This window comes from Pleurodeles waltl, chromosome 12 (assembly GCF_031143425.1).
Source record: "Pleurodeles waltl isolate 20211129_DDA chromosome 12, aPleWal1.hap1.20221129, whole genome shotgun sequence".
NCBI lineage: Eukaryota > Metazoa > Chordata > Amphibia > Caudata > Salamandridae > Pleurodeles > Pleurodeles waltl.
The window spans coordinates 529,156,623-529,183,957 of record NC_090451.1 but is presented as its reverse complement, the minus strand read 5'-3'; the positions used below and the strand labels follow the sequence as shown (position 1 = coordinate 529,183,957).

Genomic DNA, 27,335 nt, shown 5'->3' with positions numbered 1-27,335 from the left:
TTTGGCAGTGTCTTACCCATCATGAATGATCCGGCCTGGGAGGCCCTAAGACATTCCACTGCTGTGACAGGCTGCTTCATGAGCAATGGACAGGAAAGAGGAGTGGGCACTTCAAAGGAGGCGCCACTGCCAACAAAACTTCAAAGCATGAGACACGCAATCACATCTGTATCTGGAAATGGATTATAAAAAGGGGAGCACAAGTCTGCAAAATTGTCAGTTATATAACAGTAAGCCGTGGCTGTGCCTCGACGTGAAGAAACTCAGCCTGACTTCTCTCATGTGACCAGGACTCTTGATTCAGGTCTGTCAATCCACCAGCAGGGTGAAGTGACATCACCAAGGGGCATCAAGACCACCTGCCCTTGACTTTGGAGCACTAGCGCCTGCCTGCCAAGCCCAGAGGCCCCTCTGGGTAGGAGAGTGCATGGAGGGAAAGTGGTCCAGTGGGAGATCCAGGTGAGTGAATCACCAAAGCAAGGCGGAAGATTATTGCTGTTGCACTGAGCAGGCTGTATGTTCGCCCGTGTGCTATGCAAAGGATGAGTACCCGTATGTCACAGGGGGCTGGCAGGAAGATATTACTGCAGTTGCACCAATTGGACCATCCGCTCGTTGCCACCCAAAAGTCAGGAACTCCATATGTCTGAATGGGCTGCCATTAGGAGCAAGATCTGTCGCCCTGGTACACCGTATGCAATGAGAGAAGGGCTGTCACCGTGTACAGTGTATGTGACCACAAAGAGCAGCGGGTATTGACCTGTTTGCTTGGAGCCCCAACTGAAGCTAGTGCTAGATCTGTCAGGCTTGAAGTGGTCCTTCCCCAAACCTTTTACCTTCCTCCTCCATTTCTGCTGGTTTTAGGCACTTTACCACTGCTGACCATTGAAATTGCATGTGCACTCCTTAAAACATGGTCATTTTGGTGAATCCCAAACTGGCATATTTAATTTACTTGTAAGTCTCTTCCCTAGTTAAGTGGTACTACATGTATCCAGGCCCTGTGAATTAAATACTTCTAATGGGCCTGAAGCACTGATTGTGCCACCCACGTAAGTAGCCCTTTACATGTCTCAGGCCTGCCACTACACAGCCTGTGTGTGCAGTTTTAAACAGCCATTTCGACCTTGCAAAATAAACCTTTTGCCAGGCCAATTCCTTCCTTCTTAATACATATTAGTCACACCTAAGGGAGGTCCCAGACAGCCCCAAAGGCAGGGTGCAGAATATTTAAAAAGTTGGACATGTACTTTTATTTTTAACATGTCCTCGTAGTGAAACCTCTTAAATTCGTTTTTCACCACTGCAAGGCCTAGCTCCCCCATAGGATAACACTGGAGTTGCCTTATTGCATTTTTGTAGGTGTCATTTTCAAATGGAAAGACATAACTCGTTTGGTGTCTCTAGAATCCTAATTTAAAATCCTAACTTATGGTGAACTCGGATTTTAAATTACAATTCTGAAAATGCCACTTTTAGAAAGTTGGTATTTTCTTGCCTTAACCATTGGGCGCCTGCAGCCTGCCTCTGGTCGCATGACTGGGTGTATCTGGCAATTGAGCTTTGTGTATTACTCTTAGACAGTCACACACCAAGCGAGCTTAGGTGAGATTGGATGAAACATCATTGGCAGGATGGTAGGGAAGAGCTGGGCCCACCCTAACTTACACCTCAATAGGCTGTGACCTGTCTCCAACAAACCCCCTGCATACCCCCTGCAAACCCCCTGTAATTAGTCTGGATGCAGGGCAGGGAAGGCAGAGCATCAGTGAAATTCAAAGGCATGCCTCCAGAAGCGTCTCCCCACTTCAAAGACACAACTGTGAATACAAGAAGACCTCAGGCACAAGCAATTCAGTACACATCTGGACTTGTGGACACTCTGCCAGAAAGAAGGACTGGTGTGCTGCTACAAGGACTGCCTCTCTGTTGGACTGCTGCTCCAAAGAAATTGATGCTCTGCTGACCTCTTGCCTGGGGTAGAAGAACTGGGTCTGCGACTCCATCTTAACTCCAGGACCCCAGGGTTTTTCAAAGGGCTAGTCTGCTGGCTTCCTATTCTGAGCCCCAGGGACATGAAAGGATAACCCAATAGCTCCTGGACCCGTCTTCAGTGAGTTCCTATCCCCTCTGCCTCACCACCCCCCCCCCCCAAGTGGTGCCTCTTAGGTCCTGGACCCTTGGTGTAACTCTTAAGCTCCTGAAATCAAACTTTTTGGCTTTTTGCAATTGTGAATGCGTCTGTCCGCAGAGGATCTGCGCGGCTTGGTGCAAAAATCAGCTCAAGTCGCCGCCTGCCTGTCTCCTCTCACAGCAGCATCTGCCTGCAAAGCGCTGGCTCACCCATCTCCGACGCCCAGCCTATTCTTCTCGTCATGCCGACTACCACCAGCGACGCTTTTCTTGCTCTCTGTAACCCTTTTCAAAGCAAACGGGTCTCCTGGTATAAAACTCAGGAAGGTAAACCTTCAGTGGAATCTGGGACTATATCGGACCCACACTCCATCATATTTTACAGTTTATTCTTTAAAAATGTATAACTCCGGTTCTACTAGTTTTGGTCTTGCTTTATTTATTCAATTAAGCTCTTTTTTTTAACCTGGTGTGGGATCTTTTCATGTGATGTTTTCACCGTTTTACTGTTTGAAGTGTTGCAGAAATAATTTACACATTGGCTTTAAGTTAAGCCTGACTGCTCTGTGCTAAGCTACCAGGGGGGTTGAGCACAGGTTAATCTGGGGTTTGCTTGTGACTTACCGTGACTAGGATTGTGGTTGATGCTGGACCAAGGCTCACACCCCAATCAATCAGTACCCCAATTTCTAACACCGAGTGAATGCCCTTGACCTGCCAGCAGAATCAGAGGAATTTACCACAACATCTGAGGAATGCTGTGGATGACCAGCCACTGTGCCTGCATCGTCAAGACGGCTGCTCATCGCCAACATAAACTCCTTTCTACCACAAAACAGGTGTGCTGAACACTCTCAGCATCTTCCGTATTGCAAAATTAGCCAGAATGGGTAAGACTAATTGCCAGGCCGAGGTGCCCTGGAGGAAACTTGCTCTGCCCCACAGAGCTACAGGGATCGAACACTTTGACTTTTGAAAGGCACTGTAGAACTTCTTAGGATCCTACTCATTATTGGGTCTAGCTGAATGTTACCTATTGTAAATTGAAAATAACTGTTGCCGGTACACAGGGACATGGGACTCAGGACACTGTCCAGACAACACTAGAGTGCTGGCCTCAGGAGGGATGTGTACATTGTTTTGTGTGTGTCGTATTTCACTTTGTGTTCAGACATCAATTCTACTTTTGTCACAAAGGCAAGTATTTGGCTGGGCATTTATTCATAAGGGGTGCTGAATGTATTTTGATTCTTGAACCTATGTTCACCTTGCACCTACCTCCTCCAACCCCTCGCCCAAGAAGCTGAGGACTGCTCGAATTGTGCTACCACTGAGAGTTAAGTCCTGAAGGGATAGTATTAACCTAGTTGCTCAGAACTCATAGTAGGTCAGACCCTGGGAGTTAAGGAGTAAAAGACCTCAACCCCACAATTGGACCCTGTACCTTCTGCTTCACCCGTGGTCCCTTGAACAGGGTTCCAAGATTGCTGACTTGGACTGCAGAAGTTTGTTAAAATATTTGTTTTAGTTACAATGAAAGGCAGCTGTAATTCTTAACACTTTGAATCTTCTCAAAACCAGCAGTGTGAATGTGGACCTATTCTCAGTTGGTGATCATATGGTGAGTCAAGTTCTGTCTCATGGGAATTGCCAAACCCTCTAGTGTCTTGTAAACCAAAGCATAAGACATTATCAGTGTAATGAAGGGGAAAAACCCTCTAGTGTCTTGTAAACCAAAGCATAAGACATTATCAGTGTAATGAAGGGGATGCTGATAGCTCCTCACTATCATCAGCAACATGTTGGGATGCACCCTGTTCTGGCACAAGGTCAGAACCAAAATATAATGGAGCCTCTGCTGATAGTTGTGAAGTTGTTAGAAAGGAAACGAACTATGAAGAAGTTGCATCACAGGTATTAATGGAGAATGTCACAGGGTTACAGGTGAAAGCAAAGTGTAGGCCTCAGTTCCACAATGATGCAAGACAGGTGAAAATAGAGTGCATGATCAACAAGGTCTTAGTTAAAGGAAAACCTTTGCTTGGAACTTAAAGGAATTTATAGTTACAGCACACAAGCATGTATTATTTGTTCTTGGTCAATTGAAAATGTAACTGAAAGAACGTGAGCAGGAGATAGGGTTAGCCAAGTGCACACACAATCTGATTAAAAAGTCTGGGAGCAGAGCAATAAAACAAACATGCACACACATGCATACGAAAGAAGCAAGTAAGTGGTTTGTTAAGTATTGTTAGAATTACAATGATGAATGTGTAGAGAGAAGGTTAGGCATTTGAGGACACAGCTGATGTGATTTTCTTGCTAAAAATATGTACTTGTTGAGTAACATTATTTGACCTTTTGTAAAAGACGTTGTTCATGTAACTATAGAAGAAGCTGTCTATGAACAGCTGTTTGAGACCAGCTGTTTACCTGTGTGGGGATAGCTACTCTCCCTACCGGAACAGTAAACCTCCTTTGGCCTTGTCAAGAAGAGTCCTGTTTCTATTTATTTCAGTTTCTCTACAACAAAGAGGTAGAGACACAGTGTTAGAGTCAGGAACAATAGTGGTCAAGCTCAGGCGAGCACTGGCTCAGAGTCAGACATAGTCCTCGGTATGGGACCATGCTCCAGCACCAGTGGAGTTGGCACCGGTTTCAATGTGGTGGGAACAGGCATGGATTGTATAGTCAGGGAAGAAGTCTGTACCTAAGTTGGTAAGGGCCTGGTATAGGCTCCAAAGGGACAGACGGTGGCTGAAAGGGAAATAATCTGACTGGAGGCCCCTGCTGTTCCTTGGGGTCTGTACAATGAGCCTTGAATATCTGAAACAGTCTTTTTGAAAGCCTCAGTCTACCGTGGGGTTGAAGACCCAGGAAACTCTGGGCATGCAGGGATCACAAGAAAACCTGGCTCAGTGGCTGGCAAGCTCAATGGAGTGTGACTTACATCTTGACGCCCTTGTGACTTGGAGTCGTAGTGGCAGGATGGGGTTGAGTCCTACTTCTCTTGCTTGTGCTTGGACTTGGACTTGGATTTGGATGATCCACAGGACTTTGAGAGGTAAGTGGAACTATTGTGGGAATGGCTCCGTGATCGGGGAAGATCCGTGCCCACAACTTAGAAAAACAGCAATTGCAAGACCTAAACAAAGGTTGTGATTTCTTGTACTCAGCAACATAAGCTTCAACACTGGATTTCGACTTTGCCTCCATGTGCATGCGTGTGCATTTATCATACAACTTGGAATCGTGTTCTGGGCCCAAGTACCAAAGAGACACTTCATGGAGAACCATGTCATCCTGCAGATCCATGCACATCTGCTTCCAGCAGTCATGGCACAGCTTGAATCAGGTTGCTTTCGGTGGTGACATTGTTACCTAGCATACTGTACTGAAAGTTTGTAAGTCATCGGAAGATTTGACAAATTTGTGGGCTGAGCTACGAATCCATGTTAAAAAGTGTGAAAAGGATGGAAATGATGTCAACGCACAGGGATGGCTCTTATATGGGGCTCCACTCAATCACTTCTGGAACAGCAGGGAGACAACACAGCATTGCACAGCAGCCACCCAGAGAAAAGCTGAAACGCTGCTACGAAAAAACTCATTATCCAGTCTGGCAACTAGGGAATATTCTAAAGTAAGAAATCTGCAGTTAGAAATATCCATCAGTAATACAAGGCAGTTGCTAAAATGGGCCTGATGATTACTACTAAAATATGCCAAGCTGATCCTACGCGTACAACAGTAAGTCTTAAAAATTACTAGGAGCTGCTCAGATGATAGGGCCACAATCAAATGCCCTGAAGTGATCGAAGTCTGCTCCTTGGGCTAGACATACTGTCCATCCCTACAACTTGTGGGCAAGCAGTTGCAGCCTGAGAAGCAGCTGACAATGAACTGGTCAATCAGGAATCCACTTGTTTTGGGGTGAAAGTCCCATGGATGGGTTGAGAACGCTGTTGTGTCCTGCCCCATAATGTTTTCGGACAACCCTGTGTTTTTCTCCAGTGCACCTGATAATCAGGTTAACTCGATAGAGGTGCCTTAGGTCATTCTGGTGCTGTTCATCATCAGAACTGTGCTGTGATGACTGGGGACATCAAACATGTTCCTCCTGTCTGAGTGAGGATGGCTATTGTGTCCTTAACCAAATTATGCAGAGATGCTTGCAAATCTTTATTCGAGAGAGGTCATTTTTACATGTACACCCATGAGAACACTGCTCTTGTGATAGGTCTGCTGTGTCCCCATCATGTCTGGCACATATATAAAGAGGGTGTGAGGTGCAGAGGGAGGGAGAAAGAGAGATGGGTAACCTAGTGAATAATCTGGAGCATGCAATACAAGATGGTGGTTCCCTTTATGAAACCTGGAGATATGAATCTGGGATGTACCAACATATATGTACACATGCCCAGTTCCCCTCTGAGTAACCTGTGTTCCTAGGGGTGAGATGTGGGTCACAATCCCCTTTCCCTTGTTCAGGATTGCTTTTTCATGCCCGGAGTGTCGCCATCTCCCCAAGGATGGCAGGCTTTTTTTTTTTTTAGCTCAATCTACATCTCACCTGAGACTCGTCTAAACCGGCTGACTGGGGACTCTAGGCTCAGACACCCATGAAGGTTGGTCAGCAATAGCATGATACCCTTTTCCAGGATTGGCAGAGGGCCCAACTTTCGAATGTTGCGGAACCTTGGTTGGTCAAGCTTCCTGTCTTGGCCACAAAATGGGTATAACTACTGCCACCCTCAGCCAGTTCCTCTTCTGTAAACTGAGAAGGGCTGCACACCAGTGTAGGGAAGAAAACAACAGTACCTGGAGAAGAACCTCTGCATAGCGGACATTCTCTGTCCACACTGTTTCTATGACTGGGAAGCCTCCAAAGTTTCACTACTGCTAAAACCTATAGAGAGAAGCAGAGGATGCATGCACAAAGACTGGACTGTGCCTACATGAGAGGATAGAAACTATCCTGATCTCAAAAACATCTGTACAAATCCTAGCTGATTAGACGATGCGTGTGGCGGATGGCTTGATGGACAAAGATTGCCAATAAACCACAAGTACCCAATAGCCTAGTTGACTAAGAAGAGCAAGTTACTTACTTGGGTCGTGGAACTTTATCATCACCTGTCTTCATCATAAGGATGATTCTGCACTGTCTCCGAGTCACTGAGTCTCTGTAGAATGCCTGTATAACCCTACTCAGCCCCAGAAGGGCAGGGATGCAGTTGGCCCATATACTCCTAGCGTTTGGAGGTCATCATGACTGGAAAACCTTGACCACAACATAGGAGTATGAGATACAGGCAAATAAGCTAAAGGCACCAGTGGACTCAATATTGGGAACTGGCCCACTGTTTTCTGACATGGAAAAGAAGATAGACCACTTGGGTCCTGTTTTGGACCCTAGCCTCCTGACTGGCATTGGTGACTGGACATGGGATGACCAGAAACTAGCTACCAGATTTTCAAGGGAGCATCCCTGGTCTCAATGGGTGGGGTTCTTGTGGTTTAGGTGGTTGGTATTGAAGACTCCTACTTTTGAGGACACCTTTTATTTGTGCTCCTTGTATACTGGATCCTCTCATCCTCTAAAGCGTTAGCCCACTGAGTTGCCTAGACTAATATGCCAGGCAGACTGAGACCCAGAATTAGGACAAGAGTCCAGGCATCTGCTGCTCTTGCCCACATTCTAAGCCCCACCAAAGTGGTCCAGGAGATATCCAAGTCAGCCATTACCAAGCCCCACAGCATAGCATTGGCCACACTTAAGGCACCCAAGTCTCTGAGCAAATTGTATAATTTAAAAACTTATTTCAACAGATATATGGCATTTTCCTACGTTTAACCACTTAATAGGTAATACTTAGAATTTATACTACATTTAAAAAAAATGTGCTTTGCATTGGCCGGGAATCGAACCCGGGCCTCCCGCGTGGCAGGCGAGAATTCTACCACTGAACCACCAATGCTTCAGCTGAAAGGACTACTTTAACAGCTGTTGTGAATTCTTCCTCAAAGCCTCTATGTGACTGTTCAGAGATAAATGACTGCTACCTCAGCCAAAATTCTGAGAAATCTAGTACCAAACAGCAAGGAGCTATGAAAAATGTGCCAAATGAAAGTCCTTTTTTATAAGGATAAAATACTTACTGGATATTTTTTAGTGTGATGTCCAGCGTCACACTATGCCTAAGTTTCTAACCTTGGCCCCATTACCTCCCCCCCACTGGGGGTAAGTCACTACCGCGCACCCTCGCTGCCCTGAGAAAGTCGAGTGCCTTTAAGGAGTAACTTTGTTATGAAATTAATAACATTAAGAGAACTGTCCAGGGAAATCTAATTCATCACGCAGTGCACCCACACCTGTGAAGATGATGTAACATAAAAAACAATCGTATTTCAACAGATTTAGAACACCTCTCCTATGTTGAATAACTTAGAAATTAAATAGTTTAAAAAATAGGCTCTGCATTGGCCGGGAATCGAACCCGGGCCTCCCGCGTGGCAGGCGAGAATTCTACCACTGAACCACCAATGCTGCAGCTGCAAGAAGCCCTGTAACATCTGCTGCGAATTCTCCAGCAAAACCTCGTGTTACTGTTCACAAGGTATGCACTGCCACATCAGCAACCGAGGCTGTGCTCAACGTAAAGGAAATGTACAAAATAAGACGCTCTGTTCGCTTGCTGCTAGGAGCAAGAACGTTGCCTCGAAACAATTCATGTGGACATTTTAACTCTGATATTTTAACTCTGATACGGCATACCTACAAAAACATTTTTTATTTGCTAAGTGAAAGATTTCAATATGCCACGATGTAAATCCATTTCGAGGGAGATGTGCTAGGGGTTTCCCTTTGTTTTGTCAGGTACAAACAGGGAAGAAGGATTTGAAAGAATGTCTGGCAAATCTGATTGGTGCTGTCAAAGTTTGCTAGGCAGTGCTGCCAATATTTACCCTCACTATTGCTGCCACTCTGACAGGAGAGAAACGTCAACGTTTATGTCTTCAAGTGACGGCTTACACAGGAGTGAAGCCAACATTAAAGACAGGTTATGCATAGAACATTTAAAGTAGCGGTACCATTTATGCCAGCTGCCACCGCATCTCCCAGCAAGGCGTGCTTGCTAGACGTGCCGCCCAGGAGGTACAGTTTCAGTCAAGACTCGGGCAGCGGCCTGGCTCTCTGACAGAAAGAAGCGCTGCTAATACTAACGCCACTGAGGGTCGACACTGTTCCTGGTCAGGGGCGCTGACATGAGTGGTAACTGCAGCTAAAGTCGAGGCTCTGAAAGAGTCCATGTATTTCCGGTTGTGACCTGCTCACGCTTCTGTCAGGAGGCGCTGCCAGGTGTTTGTACTATGAATGAAAGTGCTGCTCCCATCAATTACACTGCTGGACTCCTGTATGTGGAGGAGAAGTGAAAATATTTCTGACAATTGGCGCTTATGTAATTTAGGCCTGGACGCGCTGACATTTCTTCCAGGTAAAAAAGTACACAATATCAAGGGCTATGGACATTTTCTGACAGAAATCCCTAGCAGTGCTAACGCAAAGGGATAACACTGACCTGAGGGAGAGCTGTTCCCCTCAGGGAGGTGGCTGCTTCCCCTCGTGTGATCGAGCGAAGCTTGGAGTGCTGCCGCCTGCGTGGGGGAAGGCTGCTTGCGCACATACTGCCCATCCCAACTGGGTACTGGGTGTCTGTGGAGAGAGAGAGCGAAAGAGCGAGTGAGTGTGTGTGTGTGTGTGTGTATTAAAATTATTGATGAGAAAGCTGGGCGTTTGTTTGTATATATATATATATATATATATATATATATATATATATATATATACACACACACACACACACATACACATACACATTTGCAATAAAATTATTGATGAGAAAACTGTGCGTGTGTGTGTATATATATATATATATATATATATATGTGTATATATATATACACACACAATATAATTATCGAGGAGAAAGCTGAATGGCCAGGGTTATAAATAAGTATAACTATAAATGCTGAATTTCTATAGTTTTGTGTGACTAAAATCTGAATCCATCTATAACAGAGTAAGCTTTTATTTTTTAGTACATTTCTAAGCTTTTTTTTAATTCAATTTTCGAACTATAACGTCCCTGTAAACTGTTATTTTTCAGGGAATTTCAAGGGTTTTTCAAAAGTAATGTAATATCTAACTACCATTCGTTAGACCAATCGCTGATGTGCATGGCCTTCGGCATGCAGCCAACCCCACGCAGCACATACCCTTTGGCTCTGTGCAGTGGGGTGTTGGCCGCATGCAATCAAACCCAGTGTGGTTCTGGAAGTGGCTGTATGGATATGAGACTGGGTGTGTGAGTCTGTGAGTGGGTGTGTGAGTCTGTGAGTGGGTGTGTGAGTCTGTGAGTGGATGTATGAATGGCTGTGCGGGTCGGTGAGTGGGTCTTTTGTGGGTCTATGAGTGGGTGTGTGTGGGTCTGTGACAGAGTTCAGGAGTGGTTTTATGGGTGTGTGAGTGGGTGTATGAGTGGCTGTATGGGTATGTCAGTGAATCCGTGGGTGTCTGAGTGGTTGTGTGGGTCTGTGACTGGGTGTGGTAGTAGTTTTGTGGGTGTGTGAGTATGTCCATAGGCGTGTGAGTGAGTATGTGACTAGGTCTGTGAGTATATGACTGGGTCTGTAGGTGGGTCTGTATATTTTTTTTCATTTGCGGTCTGGATCTGGGGATCCATTGCGGATTGACACAGGAGGCTGAGCTGAGCGCCGTGGAGGATCCGCAGATCCTTGCGCATCCCAGAAAATAAATTTTTGGGCAATATCTTGCCCATGAGGGGTCCCTCAGAGACCCCTCCATCAGTCCCATGGGGCCAGGATACCTCTATCCTGACCCCTTCTATCCTATCTAATTTTTATTCCTCCCTCCCAGGGATCGTGCCCCAAATCACAAAATGGCAGCCAGAACTTTTCTCTCAGGTTGCGGCCAGCCAATCACAGCACTGCTGTTGACGTGCTGATCCGCATCTCTAGATATACAAAAATATTTTTTCTTTAATAACTTGACAACTAATTAACAGATTTACACCAAATTACAAAAGCCCTCTTTCTGGATGACTAAGCTCTAGCTTTCTGCCAAATTTGGTGTCATTCCGTCCAGCGGTTCATGCTTTAGTCATGTCCAAAATCCCTATGAGCAATTGCATGTGGAAGACAAGTTTTGGGACCCCACTTTTTCTCAGCCCCAGTCAGATGAATCACCCCAAAACTTTCCTGAGAACAGCTAAAGACAGTGGCAAACTAGTTTTGAAAATTTTGTGAAGATCCGTCAGACGGTGTCTAAGTAATTAGCAAAAAAAACAACAACAAAAAAACACTCGTCCGGAAACTAGATCCTAGCAATAGCTACCTACTCCCTACTCGCACTTGCCGGTGGTGGGACTATGTGTGTGTGTTTCTATCCTTGTGGAGACTTAGGTGTGATAACACACTCACGCTAATTTAAATGAAAAATGACTTCAGTAACATCCGTGTGAATTTTTACAACTTAAAAAAAAAAAAAAAGTCTTGTGGGGACCTGTGTTTCATAAGGTGTGTTTATAGTTGTGCTCAGCTCTGTCCCTGTAGAGAGGAGGTGGTACTGCAGCCATAAACATACTGCATTTAACCCCTTCTGTGCCCAAGACGTAGTGCTCGTGTGCCCAGGATGTAACCATTACGTCCTGGGCACAGAGCCCAGAGGTTTCCCCCCTAACCCCCCAAGGCAGGGATGGAAGGGGAAGCCATCCCCCGTGACATCAGCACGCGATCGCACGCAATCCATGCATGATGGAGCGACCAATTGGGCAAGGGTCGCTCCCTGGGAGGGGCATTTTTTTTTTTAGGCCTTTTCTGCCCCCCCCCCGGGGGCAGATACCTCTAGGCACCAGGGATCTTTTTTTTTTTTTTTTAAAGAGGTGGGGAGCCACCCCTTAGGCAAGGGTCGCTCCCCTAGGGGACAAATTATATTTATGCCATTTATGCCCCCCCCTGGGGACAGATTGGCCTATTTTTATGAGGCCAATCTGCCCCCAACGGGGACAGAAACCACTGGACACCAGGGAGTTTTTTTTTTCTTCATGAATTTCACACAATGGGAGCGACCCCTTAGGCAAGGGTCATTCCCCTGGGGGGCAAATTTATTTTAGGCCATTTCTGCCCCCCTGGGGGGCAGATCAGCCTATTTTAATTAGGCCGATCTGCCCCCAAGGGGGGCAGAAACCACTAGGCACCGGGTATTTTTTTTGTGTGCTGTTTTACAGATGGTGAGCGAACCCTTAGGCAAGGGTCGCTCCCCTGGGGGGCAAATTGTATTTAGACCATTTCTGCCCCCCTTGGGGGCAGATCGGCCGATTTTTGGTCAATCTGCCCCCCAAGGGGAGCAGAAACAACTAGGCACCGGGGATCTTTTTTTTGCGCCAATGTCACGTAAGGGGAGCGACCCCGTAGGCAAGGGTCGCTCCCCAGGGGGGTGGGGGGCAAATTTATTTTAGGCCATTACTGCCCCCCCTGGGGGCAGATCGGCCCATTGTTATTAGGCCGGTCTGCCCCCAGGGGGGCAGAAACCTCTAGGCGCAAGGGCAATTTGTTTTTGGTGTTTTTTTTTGTTTGTTTGTTTTTTTAGAGATGGGGAGCAACCCATTAGGCAAGGGTCGCTCCCCTGGGGGGAAAATTGTATTTAGACCATTTCTGCCCCCCTTGGGGGCAGATCGGCCAATTTTTGTTAGGCCAATCTGCCCCCATGGGGGCAGAAACCACTTAGGCACCAGGGATTGGTGTGTGTGTATGCGTGTGTTTTCTTTAGGGAGGCAGCCCCTTGGGTAAGGGTCGCTCCCCATGGGGGCACATTACTGTTGGCCATATCTGCCCCCCATTGGGGGCAGATGGGCCTATTTTTGGAAGGCCCATCTGCCCCAAGGGGGGGGCAGAAAGCCCACCAGAGGCCAGGGAAGTTTTTTTTCCCCAAAAATAAGAGGGTGGGGGTATGGCCATACCCCCACCCCAAATAAATAGGGCCAAAGTTGTTCTGCAGATGGGGCAATTACCGCTGATCCACACCCCGGGGGGGGGGCAGAAAGTCTACAAGATGCCAGAGAATTAAAAAAAATATATATATTGGGGTGGTGGCTACCAACTAGTATGGGCCTGGTTACGCCCACAAATTTATTTTAGGCCATTTCTGCCCCCCTGGGGGGCAGATCAGCCTATTTTAATTAGGCCGATCTGCCCCCAAGGGGGGCAGAAACCACTAGGCACTGGGTATTTTTTGTTGTTGTTGTTTTACAGATGGTGAGCGAACCCTTAGGCAAGGGTCGCTCCCCTGGAGGGGCAAATTGTACTTAGACCAGGGCAATTTTTTTTTTTTAGATGGGGAGCAACCCATTAGGCAAGGGTCGCTCCCCTGGGGGGAAAATTGTATTTAGACCATTTCTGCCACCCTTGGGGGCAGATCGGCAGAAACAACTAGGTACCGGGGATTTCTTTTTGCGCCGATGTCACGTAAGGGGAGCGACCCTGTAGGCAAGGGTCGCTCCCCAGGGGGTGGAGGGGCAAATTTATTTTAGGCAATTTCTGCCCCCCCCCGGGGGCAGATCGGCCCATTGTTATTAGGCCGATCTGCCCCCAGGGGGGCAGAAACCTCTAGGCGCCAGGGCAAAAAAAAAATTTGTGTTTTTTTTTGTTTTTTTTTTTTAGAGATGGGGAGTGACCCATTAGTCAAGGGTCACTCCCCTGGGGGGCAAATTGTATTTAGACCATTTCTGCCCCCCTTGGGGGCAGATAGGCCAATTTTTGTTAGGCCAATCTGCCCCCATGGGGGCAGACACCACTTAGGCACCAGGGATTGGTGTGTGTGTATGTTCTCTTTAGGGAGGCAGCCCCTTGGGTAAGGGTCGCTCCCCATGGGGGCACATTACTATTGGCCACATCTGCCCCCCATTGGGGCAGATGGGCCTATTTTAGGAAGGCTCATCTGCCCCAAGGGGGGGGCAAAAAGCCCACCAGAGGCCAGGGAAGTTTTTTTTCTCCAAAAATAAGAGGGTGGGGGTATGGCCATACCCCCACCCCAAATAAATGGGGCCAAAGTTGTTCTGCACACCAGTGGGCAGATGGGGCAATTACCCCTGATCCACAACCCGGGGGCGGGGCAGAAAGTCTACTAGATGCCATAGAATAAAATATATATATATATATATATTGGGGTGGTGGCTACCAACCAGTATGGGCCTGGTTACGCCCCCACCTCAACTGAAGGGGGTAACAGTCTTTCAGCTTTCCCCCGCACTCTAAAACATCTTTTCCCACAGCAAGCAAGAAGACATTTTATTATTTGGGGTTTTAGTTTTACATTTGGGCCATGAGAACTTGGCTTACTCTCAAAATCGTCCCACTTGGAATGGCGAGGGCTGCACTTTATGGACTTTGGGGCGCTGCCATGTAGAAAAATCCACAAGACCTAGACACATCTGAAAACTAAACATCTGGGTGATTCCAGGGTGGTGTGTTTCACATGCACCCGCACCATTTTTGTACCCACAATCCCGTGCAAACCTCCAACTTTGCTGGAAATCACACATTTTCCCACGTTTTTGTGATGGAACCTTCCGGAATCTGCAGGAATCCACAAAATTCCTACCACCCAGCATTGTCTCATCTATACCAATAAAATTTCTGCTGCACTTGTCAGCCTAAAAATGTTTTTTTTTGCAAACTGCCCTTTTGAACCCCCTTTGTTCCCCCTCAATATCGACATGTTTTTGGCTCTTCCCTTTCGCAAGCACTTGGCCCACCTACACAAATGAGGTATCATTTTTACCGGGAGACTGAGGGGAACATTGGGTGGTATGAAATGTGTCCCAGTGCGGTGATCCCACACAGAAATGTGGGAAAAATGTGATTTGTTAGCTAAATTTGAGGTCTGCTGAGGATTCTGGGTAAGAAAACATTGGGGGATCCACTCAAGTCACACCTCACTGGACTCCCTTGGGTGTCTAGTTTTCAGAAATGTCTGGGTTTCCCTAGAAGGCTGCTGAGCCCAGGACCAAAAACGCAGGTGCCCCCCTGCAAAAACAGGTAGTTTTGTATTTGATCATTTTGATGTGTCCAGATAGTATTTTGGGGCATTTCCTTCCATGGGCGCTAGGCCTCCCAACACAAGTGAGGTACAAATTTTATCGGGAGACTTGGGGGAATGCTGGGTGGAAGGAAATTTGTGGCTCCTCTCTGATTCCAGAACTTTCGGTCACTGAAATGAGAGGAAAAAGTGTTTTTTGGGTCAAATTTTGAGGTTTGCAAAGGATTCTGGGTAACGGAACCTGGTCAGAGCCCCACAAGTCACCCCATCTTGGATTCCCCTAGGTGTCTAGTTTTTCAAAAATGCACTGGTTTGCTAGGTTTCCCAGGTGCCCACTGAGCTAGAGGCCAAAATCCACAGGTAGGCAATTTGCAAAAAACACCTCTGTTTTCTGTGAAAAAATTTGATGTGTCCACGTTGTGTTTTGAGCCATTTCCTTTTGTGGGCGCTAGGCCTACCTACACAAGTGAGGTACCATTGTTATCGGGAGACTTGGGGGAACACAGAATAGCAAAACAAGTGTTATTGACCCTTGTCTTTCGCTACATTTTTTCCTTCTAAATGTAAGGCAGTGTGTAAAAAAGACGTCTATTTGAGAAATGCCCTGTAATTCACATGCTAGTATGGGCACCCCGGAATTCAGAGATGTGCAAATAACCACTGCTTCTCAACACCTTATCTTGTGGCCATTTTGGAAATACAAAGGTTTTCTTGATACCTATTTTTCACTTTTTATATTTGAGCAAATGAATTGCTGTATACCCGGTAAGGAATAAAAACCCATTGCAAGGTGCAGCTCATTTATTGGCTCTGGGTACCTAGAGTTCTTGATGAACCTACAAGCCCTATATATCCCGCAACCAGATGAGTCCAGCTGACGTAACGGTATATTGCTTTAAAAAATCTGACATCGTAGGAAAAAGTTACAGAGTAAAACGTGGAGAAAAATGGCTGTTTTTTTCACCTCAATTTCAATATTTTTTTATTTCAGCTGTTATTTTCTGTAGGAAACACCTGTAGGATCTACACAAATGACCTCTTGCTGAATTCAGAATTTGTCTACTTTTCAGAAATGTTTAGCTTTCTGGGATCCAGCATTGGTTTCTCACCCATTTTGGTCACTAACTGGAAGGAGGCTAAAACCACAAAAAATAGTAAAAACGGGGTATGCCCTAGTAAAATGTCAAAATTGTATTGAAATATTGGGTTTTCCAATTCAAGTATGCCTATTTCTGAAAGCTGGGAATATGGTGATCTTGCCACCGCAAACCCTTTGTTGATGCCATTTTCAGGGAAAAAAAACACAAGCTGCCTTCTGCAGCCCTTTTTTCCCATTTAAAAAAAAACAAAAAAACCTTTTCACTGTACTTTGGCTAATTTCTTGGTCTCCTTCAGGGGAACCCACAAAGTCTGGGTACCTCTAGAATCCCTAGGATATTGGAAAAAAAGGACGCAAATTTGGCGTGGGTAGCTTATATGAAAAAAAAGTTATGAGGGCCTAAGCGCAAACTGCCCCAAATAGCCAAAAAAAGGCTCTGCACAGGAGGGGGAAAAGGCCTGGCAGCTAAGGGGTTATACACACTTTGTTCACCAGGAACACATGCAAGCAGCAGTAAGCACAGACTTATGCAGCCCTTTTTTCCCATTTAAAAAAAAAACAAAAAAAAACAAAAATACTTTTCACTGTATTTTGGCTAATTTCTTGGTCTCCTTCAGGGGAACCCGCAAAGTCTGGGTACCTCTAGAATCCCTAGGATATTGGAAATAAAGGACGCAAATTTGGCGTGGGTAGCTTATGCGAAAACAAAGTTATGAGGGCCTAAGCGCAAACTGTCCCAAATAGCCAAAAAAAGGCTCGGCACAGGAGGGGGAAAAGGCCTGGCAGCTAAGGGGTTATACACACTTTGTTCACCAGGAACACATGCAAGCAGCAGTAAGCACAGACTTCTGCAGCCCTTTTTTCCCATTTAAAAAAAAAACAAAAAAAAACAAAAAAACTTTTCACTGTATTTTGGCTAATTTCTTGGTCTCCTTCAGGGGAACCCACAAAGTCTGGGTACCTCTAGAATCCCTAGGATATTGGAAAAAAAGGACGCAAATTTGGCGTGGGTAGCTTATGTGAAAACAAAGTTATGAGGGCCTAAGCGCAAACTGTCCCAAATAGCCAAAAAAAGGCTCGGCACAGGAGGGGGAAAAGGCCTGGCAGCTAAGGGGTTATACACACTTTGTTCACCAGGAACACATGCAAGCAGCAGTAAGCACAGACATTTCAAATGCAAAGCTGCATAACCCTGTTTAAATAACAATTTTTCATGCAAGTTAACCTTTTCTCTATTAAAGTAAAACTTTATTTACATGAAGCTGTTGAATCTAGACTGTGTCTGAAAATTGTTAGTGTTTTTATAAACATTGCTAAAACAATTCGGGTCAGTTTTCAACCCCAAAATACTTTGCTATTGTAGACTGAATCTTTATCTGCAATTTAAGAATGATGGTGCTTTACACCGTGGTACAATATAAACTGATCTGATTGTTTTTTGCAAATAACCTATTTTTATTATTACATTTTAATGGTTTTTATCAGGAAATCAATTTTTTTTTGTAGCTTAGCCTTTGATTAGACATTAATATGCACTATGGGACACGTTCTTAAGGTGATGGCTAGATGAGTGAGTGACTAGCGTTGCATTGTGCTAGCAGTGACGTTCCCCCAAAGTGCAGTGATGTTATGCTCACATGGGGAAGTTTAATTTTAACAGAAAAATATATTCTTACAAAATTAGTGATGTTATTGAAGATATAATCAAATAGTCATAAGATGTAATGACATTTTAAATCATTTGAATTGTTTGATTTAACAAATGTTTCCAAAGCTTTACAAATTAAAACAGCTTGTTGATATTCCCAAAGGTGGATAAAGAACAGTTATGTAAGAAGCAGTACCAAAGTCAAGAGGCGTCACCTATGAGAGAGCTACTGGCTTTGTCAAATAATTTTTGCCATGTTGTACAGCAGTGCACCTGGACTGCTGCCTGGATGAATTTAACATCTTAAAAAAGCACTAAGACGCAGCCAGAGCTGACCTCATCATGGCACTTTTTTTGTTGCTGGTGGGAGGGTGGGTGTGTGAGGGGTCAACACGTGTGTGTTAGTTATGTGGAGTAGAGCGCAGTGGTGTCGAGCAGCACATTTTGTCATAGACTGGAGTGCCTTACAGTGGCACAGAATGGAATGGCGTACAGTGTAGTAGAGAGCTGTAGAGTGATGTGTCGCAGAGTGGAGTAGGGTGACCTAGAGTGAAGTGTCGTAGAGAAGAGTGGCAAAGAGTAGCATGGAGTAGAGTGTCAGAGTGGAGTTGAGAAGATGGTCATTGTCACCAGGTGGAGTTTCATGGAGTGAAGTGGTGTAGAGTAGTGTGGAGTGTCCTACAGTGGAGGAGAGTGTTGTAGAGTTGAGTGGAGTGGGACAGAGTTAAGTGTCCCCGAGTGGCGTAGAATGGAGTGAGTGTGGATTAGAGTAGTGTGTCGCAGAGTGGACTATCAGAGTTGTGTGATATGGAATGGACTGAAGTAGAGTGGCCTGGAGTGGAGTAGATTGCAGTCACTTAGAGTGATGTAGAGTGGAGTACAGTGACATACAGTGGATTTGTGTGGTGTAGAATAGATTCATGTAGAGTGGAGTGTCGTAGAGTGAAGTATGGATAACTTGGTAGTGCACTGCCATTACAGAAAACACATTTTTGATCAAAATGACCATTACATTCGCACAGACATACAGTTTTACTGATAAAACTATACAGCACACAAACAATAAATGTGTGAAAATGGCATCACCTAGTGTATTGATTTGTTCTGATCATATTAAAATAATTGTTTCTAGCACACTTTAGAATTACAAAAAAATGTGCTTCATTTGTGCTTTCCTAATTCTCATATATTGTGAAATATTTGCACATTTCATTTACAGACATTTCAATTTTGTTGTCAGATAGAAAAAAGCATTTCCTTTTACACCCCCAGTTCGTGGTATCAGTCTCCCACCAAGGCAATCCGTGTATTCAAATCTGCATGAAAAATCAATTTGGCAGTGTCTTACCCATCATGAATGATCCGGCCTGGGAGGCCCTAAGACATTCCACTGCTGTGACAGGCTGCTTCATGAGCAATGGACAGGAAAGAGGAGTGGGCACTTCAAAGGAGGCGCCACTGCCAACAAAACTTCAAAGCATGAGACACGCAATCACATCTGTATCTGGAAATGGATTATAAAAAGGGGAGCACAAGTCTGCAAAATTGTCAGTTATATAACAGTAAGCCGTGGCTGTGCCTCGACGTGAAGAAACTCAGCCTGACTTCTCTCATGTGACCAGGACTCTTGATTCAGGTCTGTCAATCCACCAGCAGGGTGAAGTGACATCACCAAGGGGCATCAAGACCACCTGCCCTTGACTTTGGAGCACTAGCGCCTGCCTGCCAAGCCCAGAGGCCCCTCTGGGTAGGAGAGTGCATGGAGGGAAAGTGGTCCAGTGTGAGATCCAGGTGAGTGAATCACCAAAGCAAGGCGGAAGATTATTGCTGTTGCACTGAGCAGGCTGTATGTTCGCCCGTGTGCTATGCAAAGGATGAGTACCCGTATGTCACAGGGGGCTGGCAGGAAGATATTACTGCAGTTGCACCAATTGGACCATCCGCTCGTTGCCACCCAAAAGTCAGGAACTCCATATGTCTGAATGGGCTGCCATTAGGAGCAAGATCTGTCGCCCTGGTACACCGTATGCAATGAGAGAAGGGCTGTCACCGTGTACAGTGTATGTGACCACAAAGAGCAGCGGGTATTGACCTGTTTGCTTGGAGCCCCAACTGAAGCTAGTGCTAGATCTGTCAGGCTTGAAGTGGTCCTTCCCCAAACCTTTTACCTTCCTCCTCCATTTCTGCTGGTTTTAGAACTCTGCGCACTTTACCACTGCTGACCATTGAAATTGCATGTGCACTCCTTAAAACATGGTCATTTTGGTGAATCCCAAACTGGCATATTTAATTTACTTGTAAGTCTCTTCCCTAGTTAAGTGGTACTACATGTATCCAGGCCCTGTGAATTAAATACTTCTAATGGGCCTGAAGCACTGATTGTGCCACCCACGTAAGTAGCCCTTTACATGTCTCAGGCCTGCCACTACACAGCCTGTGTGTGCAGTTTTAAACAGCCATTTCGACCTTGCAAAATAAACCTTTTGCCAGGCCAATTCCTTCCTTCTTAATACATATTAGTCACACCTAAGGGAGGTCCCAGACAGCCCCAAAGGCAGGGTGCAGAATATTTAAAAAGTTGGACATGTACTTTTATTTTTAACATGTCCTCGTAGTGAAACCTCTTAAATTCGTTTTTCACCACTGCAAGGCCTAGCTCCCCCATAGGATAACACTGGAGTTGCCTTATTGCATTTTTGTAGGTGTCATTTTCAAATGGAAAGACATAACTCGTTTGGTGTCTCTAGAATCCTAATTTAAAATCCTAACTTATGGTGAACTCGGATTTTAAATTACAATTCTGAAAATGCCACTTTTAGAAAGTTGGTATTTTCTTGCCTTAACCATTGGGCGCCTGCAGCCTGCCTCTGGTCGCATGACTGGGTGTATCTGGCAATTGAGCTTTGTGTATTACTCTTAGACAGTCACACATCAAGCGAGCTTAGGTGAGATTGGATGAAACATCATTGGCAGGATGGTAGGGAAGAGCTGGGCCCACCCTAACTTACACCTCAATAGGCTGTGACCTGTCTCCAACAAACCCCCTGCATACCCCCTGCAAACCCCCTGTAATTAGTCTGGATGCAGGGCAGGGAAGGCAGAGCATCAGTGAAATTCAAAGGCATGCCTCCAGAAGCGTCTCCCCACTTCAAAGACACAACTGTGAATACAAGAAGACCTCAGGCACAAGCAATTCAGTACACATCTGGACTTGTGGACACTCTGCCAGAAAGAAGGACTGGTGTGCTGCTACAAGGACTGCCTCTCTGTTGGACTGCTGCTCCAAAGAAATTGATGCTCTGCTGACCTCTTGCCTGGGGTAGAAGAACTGGGTCTGCGACTCCATCTTAACTCCAGGACCCCAGAGTTTTTCAAAGGGCTAGTCTGCTGGCTTCCTATTCTGAGCCCCAGGGACATGAAAGGATAACCCAATAGCTCCTGGACCCGTCTTCAGTGAGTTCCTATCCCCTCTGCCTCACCACCCCCCCCCCCCCAAGTGGTGCCTCTTAGGTCCTGGACCCTTGGTGTAACTCTTAAGCTCCTGAAATCAAACTTTTTGGCTTTTTGCAATTGTGAATGCGTCTGTCCGCAGAGGATCTGCGCGGCTTGGTGCAAAAATCAGCTCAAGTCGCCGCCTGCCTGTCTCCTCTCACAGCAGCATCTGCCTGCAAAGCGCTGGCTCACCCATCTCCGACGCCCAGCCTATTCTTCTCGTCATGCCGACTACCACCAGCGACGCTTTTCTTGCTCTCTGTAACCCTTTTCAAAGCAAACGGGTCTCCTGGTATAAAACTCAGGAAGGTAAACCTTCAGTGGAATCTGGGACTATATCGGACCCACACTCCATCATATTTTACAGTTTATTCTTTAAAAATGTATAACTCCGGTTCTACTAGTTTTGGTCTTGCTTTATTTATTCAATTAAGCTCTTTTTTTTAACCTGGTGTGGGATCTTTTCATGTGATGTTTTCACCGTTTTACTGTTTGAAGTGTTGCAGAAATAATTTACACATTGGCTTTAAGTTAAGCCTGACTGCTCTGTGCTAAGCTACCAGGGGGGTTGAGCACAGGTTAATCTGGGGTTTGCTTGTGACTTACCGTGACTAGGATTGTGGTTGATGCTGGACCACGGCTCACACCCCAATCAATCAGTACCCCAATTTCTAACACCGAGTGAATGCCCTTGACCTGCCAGCAGAATCAGAGGAATTTACCACAACATCTGAGGAATGCTGTGGATGACCAGCCACTGTGCCTGCATCGTCAAGACGGCTGCTCATCGCCAACATAAACTCCTTTCTACCACAAAACAGGTGTGCTGAACACTCTCAGCATCTTCCGTATTGCAAAATTAGCCAGAATGGGTAAGACTAATTGCCAGGCCGAGGTGCCCTGGAGGGAACTTGCTCTGCCCCACAGAGCTACAGGGATCGAACACTTTGACTTTTGAAAGGCACTGTAGAACTTCTTAGGATCCTACTCATTATTGGGTCTAGCTGAATGTTACCTATTGTAAATTGAAAATAACTGTTGCCGGTACACAGGGACATGGGACTCAGGACACTGTCCAGACAACACTAGAGTGCTGGCCTCAGGAGGGATGTGTACATTGTTTTGTGTGTGTCGTATTTCACTTTGTGTTCAGACATCAATTCTACTTTTGTCACAAAGGCAAGTATTTGGCTGGGCATTTATTCATAAGGGGTGCTGAATGTATTTTGATTCTTGAACCTATGTTCACCTTGCACCTACCTCCTCCAACCCCTCGCCCAAGAAGCTGAGGACTGCTCGAATTGTGCTACCACTGAGAGTTAAGTCCTGAAGGGATAGTATTAACCTAGTTGCTCAGAACTCATAGTAGGTCAGACCCTGGGAGTTAAGGAGTAAAAGACCTCAACCCCACAATTAGACCCTGTACCTTCTGCTTCACCCGTGGTCCCTTGAACAGGGTTCCAAGATTGCTGACTTGGACTGCAGAAGTTTGTTAAAATATTTGTTTTAGTTACAATGAAAGGCAGCTGTAATTCTTAACACTTTGAATCTTCTCAAAACCAGCAGTGTGAATGTGGACCTATTCTCAGTTGGTGATCATATGGTGAGTCAAGTTCTGTCTCATGGGAATTGCCAAACCCTCTAGTGTCTTGTAAACCAAAGCATAAGACATTATCAGTGTAATGAAGGGGAAAAACCCTCTAGTGTCTTGTAAACCAAAGCATAAGACATTATCAGTGTAATGAAGGGGATGCTGATAGCTCCTCACTATCATCAGCAACATGTTGGGATGCACCCTGTTCTGGCACAAGGTCAGAACCAAAATATAATGGAGCCTCTGCTGATAGTTGTGAAGTTGTTAGAAAGGAAACGAACTATGAAGAAGTTGCATCACAGGTATTAATGGAGAATGTCACAGGGTTACAGGTGAAAGCAAAGTGTAGGCCTCAGTTCCACAATGATGCAAGACAGGTGAAAATAGAGTGCATGATCAACAAGGTCTTAGTTAAAGGAAAACCTTTGCTTGGAACTTAAAGGAATTTATAGTTACAGCACACAAGCATGTATTATTTGTTCTTGGTCAATTGAAAATGTAACTGAAAGAACGTGAGCAGGAGATAGGGTTAGCCAAGTGCACACACAATCTGATTAAAAAGTCTGGGAGCAGAGCAATAAAACAAACATGCACACACATGCATACGAAAGAAGCAAGTAAGTGGTTTGTTAAGTATTGTTAGAATTACAATGATGAATGTGTAGAGAGAAGGTTAGGCATTTGAGGACACAGCTGATGTGATTTTCTTGCTAAAAATATGTACTTGTTGAGTAACATTATTTGACCTTTTGTAAAAGACGTTGTTCATGTAACTATAGAAGAAGCTGTCTATGAACAGCTGTTTGAGACCAGCTGTTTACCTGTGTGGGGATAGCTACTCTCCCTACCGGAACAGTAAACCTCCTTTGGCCTTGTCAAGAAGAGTCCTGTTTCTATTTATTTCAGTTTCTCTACAACAAAGAGGTAGAGACACAGTGTTAGAGTCAGGAACAATAGTGGTCAAGCTCAGGCGAGCACTGGCTCAGAGTCAGACATAGTCCTCGGTATGGGACCATGCTCCAGCACCAGTGGAGTTGGCACCGGTTTCAATGTGGTGGGAACAGGCATGGATTGTATAGTCAGGGAAGAAGTCTGTACCTAAGTTGGTAAGGGCCTGGTATAGGCTCCAAAGGGACAGACGGTGGCTGAAAGGGAAATAATCTGACTGGAGGCCCCTGCTGTTCCTTGGGGTCTGTACAATGAGCCTTGAATATCTGAAACAGTCTTTTTGAAAGCCTCAGTCTACCGTGGGGTTGAAGACCCAGGAAACTCTGGGCATGCAGGGATCACAAGAAAACCTGGCTCAGTGGCTGGCAAGCTCAATGGAGTGTGACTTACATCTTGACGCCCTTGTGACTTGGAGTCGTAGTGGCAGGATGGGGTTGAGTCCTACTTCTCTTGCTTGTGCTTGGACTTGGACTTGGATTTGGATGATCCACAGGACTTTGAGAGGTAAGTGGAACTATTGTGGGAATGGCTCCGTGATCGGGGAAGATCTGTGCCCACAACTTAGAAAAACAGCAATTGCAAGACCTAAACAAAGGTTGTGATTTCTTGTACTCCGCAACATAAGCTTCAACACTGGATTTCGACTTTGCCTCCATGTGCATGCGTGTGCATTTATCATACAACTTGGAATCGTGTTCTGGGCCCAAGTACCAAAGAGACACTTCATGGAGAACCATGTCATCCTGCAGATCCATGCACATCTGCTTCCAGCAGTCATGGCACAGCTTGAATCAGGTTGCTTTCGGTGGTGACATTGTTACCTAGCATACTGTACTGAAAGTTTGTAAGTCATCGGAAGATCTGACAAATTTGTGGGCTGAGCTACGAATCCATGTTAAAAAGTGTGAAAAGGATGGAAATGATGTCAACGCACAGGGATGGCTCTTATATGGGGCTCCACTCAATCACTTCTGGAACAGCAGGGAGACAACACAGCATTGCACAGCAGCCACCCAGAGAAAAGCTGAAACGCTGCTACGAAAAAACTCATTATCCAGTCTGGCAACTAGGGAATATTCTAAAGTAAGAAATCTGCAGTTAGAAATATCCATCAGTAATACAAGGCAGTTGCTAAAATGGGCCTGATGATTACTACTAAAATATGCCAAGCTGATCCTACGCGTACAACAGTAAGTCTTAAAAATTACTAGGAGCTGCTCAGATGATAGGGCCACAATCAAATGCCCTGAAGTGATCGAAGTCTGCTCCTTGGGCTAGACATACTGTCCATCCCTACAACTTGTGGGCAAGCAGTTGCAGCCTGAGAAGCAGCTGACAATGAACTGGTCAATCAGGAATCCACTTGTTTTGGGGTGAAAGTCCCATGGATGGGTTGAGAACGCTGTTGTGTCCTGCCCCATAATGTTTTCGGACAACCCTGTGTTTTTCTCCAGTGCACCTGATAATCAGGTTAACTCGATAGAGGTGCCTTAGGTCATTCTGGTGCTGTTCATCATCAGAACTGTGCTGTGATGACTGGGGACATCAAACATGTTCCTCCTGTCTGAGTGAGGATGGCTATTGTGTCCTTAACCAAATTATGCAGAGATGCTTGCAAATCTTTATTCGAGAGAGGTCATTTTTACATGTACACCCATGAGAACACTGCTCTTGTGATAGGTCTGCTGTGTCCCCATCATGTCTGGCACATATATAAAGAGGGTGTGAGGTGCAGAGGGAGGGAGAAAGAGAGATGGGTAACCTAGTGAATAATCTGGAGCATGCAATACAAGATGGTGGTTCCCTTTATGAAACCTGGAGATATGAATCTGGGATGTACCAACATATATGTACACATGCCCAGTTCCCCTCTGAGTAACCTGTGTTCCTAGGGGTGAGATGTGGGTCACAATCCCCTTTCCCTTGTTCAGGATTGCTTTTTCATGCCCGGAGTGTCGCCATCTCCCCAAGGATGGCAGGCTTTTTTTTTTTTAGCTCAATCTACATCTCACCTGAGACTCGTCTAAACCGGCTGACTGGGGACTCTAGGCTCAGACACCCATGAAGGTTGGTCAGCAATAGCATGATACCCTTTTCCAGGATTGGCAGAGGGCCCAACTTTCGAATGTTGCGGAACCTTGGTTGGTCAAGCTTCCTGTCTTGGCCACAAAATGGGTATAACTACTGCCACCCTCAGCCAGTTCCTCTTCTGTAAACTGAGAAGGGCTGCACACCAGTGTAGGGAAGAAAACAACAGTACCTGGAGAAGAACCTCTGCATAGCGGACATTCTCTGTCCACACTGTTTCTATGACTGGGAAGCCTCCAAAGTTTCACTACTGCTAAAACCTATAGAGAGAAGCAGAGGATGCATGCACAAAGACTGGACTGTGCCTACATGAGAGGATAGAAACTATCCTGATCTCAAAAACATCTGTACAAATCCTAGCTGATTAGACGATGCGTGTGGCGGATGGCTTGATGGACAAAGATTGCCAATAAACCACAAGTACCCAATAGCCTAGTTGACTAAGAAGAGCAAGTTACTTACTTGGGTCGTGGAACTTTATCATCACCTGTCTTCATCATAAGGATGATTCTGCACTGTCTCCGAGTCACTGAGTCTCTGTAGAATGCCTGTATAACCCTACTCAGCCCCAGAAGGGCAGGGATGCAGTTGGCCCATATACTCCTAGCGTTTGGAGGTCATCATGACTGGAAAACCTTGACCACAACATAGGAGTATGAGATACAGGCAAATAAGCTAAAGGCACCAGTGGACTCAATATTGGGAACTGGCCCACTGTTTTCTGACATGGAAAAGAAGATAGACCACTTGGGTCCTGTTTTGGACCCTAGCCTCCTGACTGGCATTGGTGACTGGACATGGGATGACCAGAAACTAGCTACCAGATTTTCAAGGGAGCATCCCTGGTCTCAATGGGTGGGGTTCTTGTGGTTTAGGTGGTTGGTATTGAAGACTCCTACTTTTGAGGACACCTTTTATTTGTGCTCCTTGTATACTGGATCCTCTCATCCTCTAAAGCGTTAGCCCACTGAGTTGCCTAGACTAATATGCCAGGCAGACTGAGACCCAGAATTAGGACAAGAGTCCAGGCATCTGCTGCTCTTGCCCACATTCTAAGCCCCACCAAAGTGGTCCAGGAGATATCCAAGTGAGCCATTACCAAGCCCCACAGCATAGCATTGGCCACACTTAAGGCACCCAAGTCTCTGAGCAAATTGTATAATTTAAAAACTTATTTCAACAGATATATGGCATTTTCCTACGTTTAACCACT

General features: G+C 45.6%; 1 protein-coding gene and 2 non-coding genes across 3 annotated transcripts in view; all 3 read right to left on the bottom strand.

The window, feature by feature from the left end:
* Nucleotides 1–27,335, bottom strand: part of VAC14 (VAC14 component of PIKFYVE complex) — a 1,245,171-nt gene that overhangs the window by 907,654 nt on the left and 310,182 nt on the right. The gene's annotated exons all lie outside the window — the stretch shown is intronic.
* TRNAG-GCC (transfer RNA glycine (anticodon GCC)) lies at nt 8,044–8,114 on the bottom strand. Its single transcript has one exon. It is a non-coding gene; the product is annotated as a tRNA-Gly (tRNA).
* TRNAG-GCC (transfer RNA glycine (anticodon GCC)) lies at nt 8,613–8,683 on the bottom strand. Its single transcript has one exon. It is a non-coding gene; the product is annotated as a tRNA-Gly (tRNA).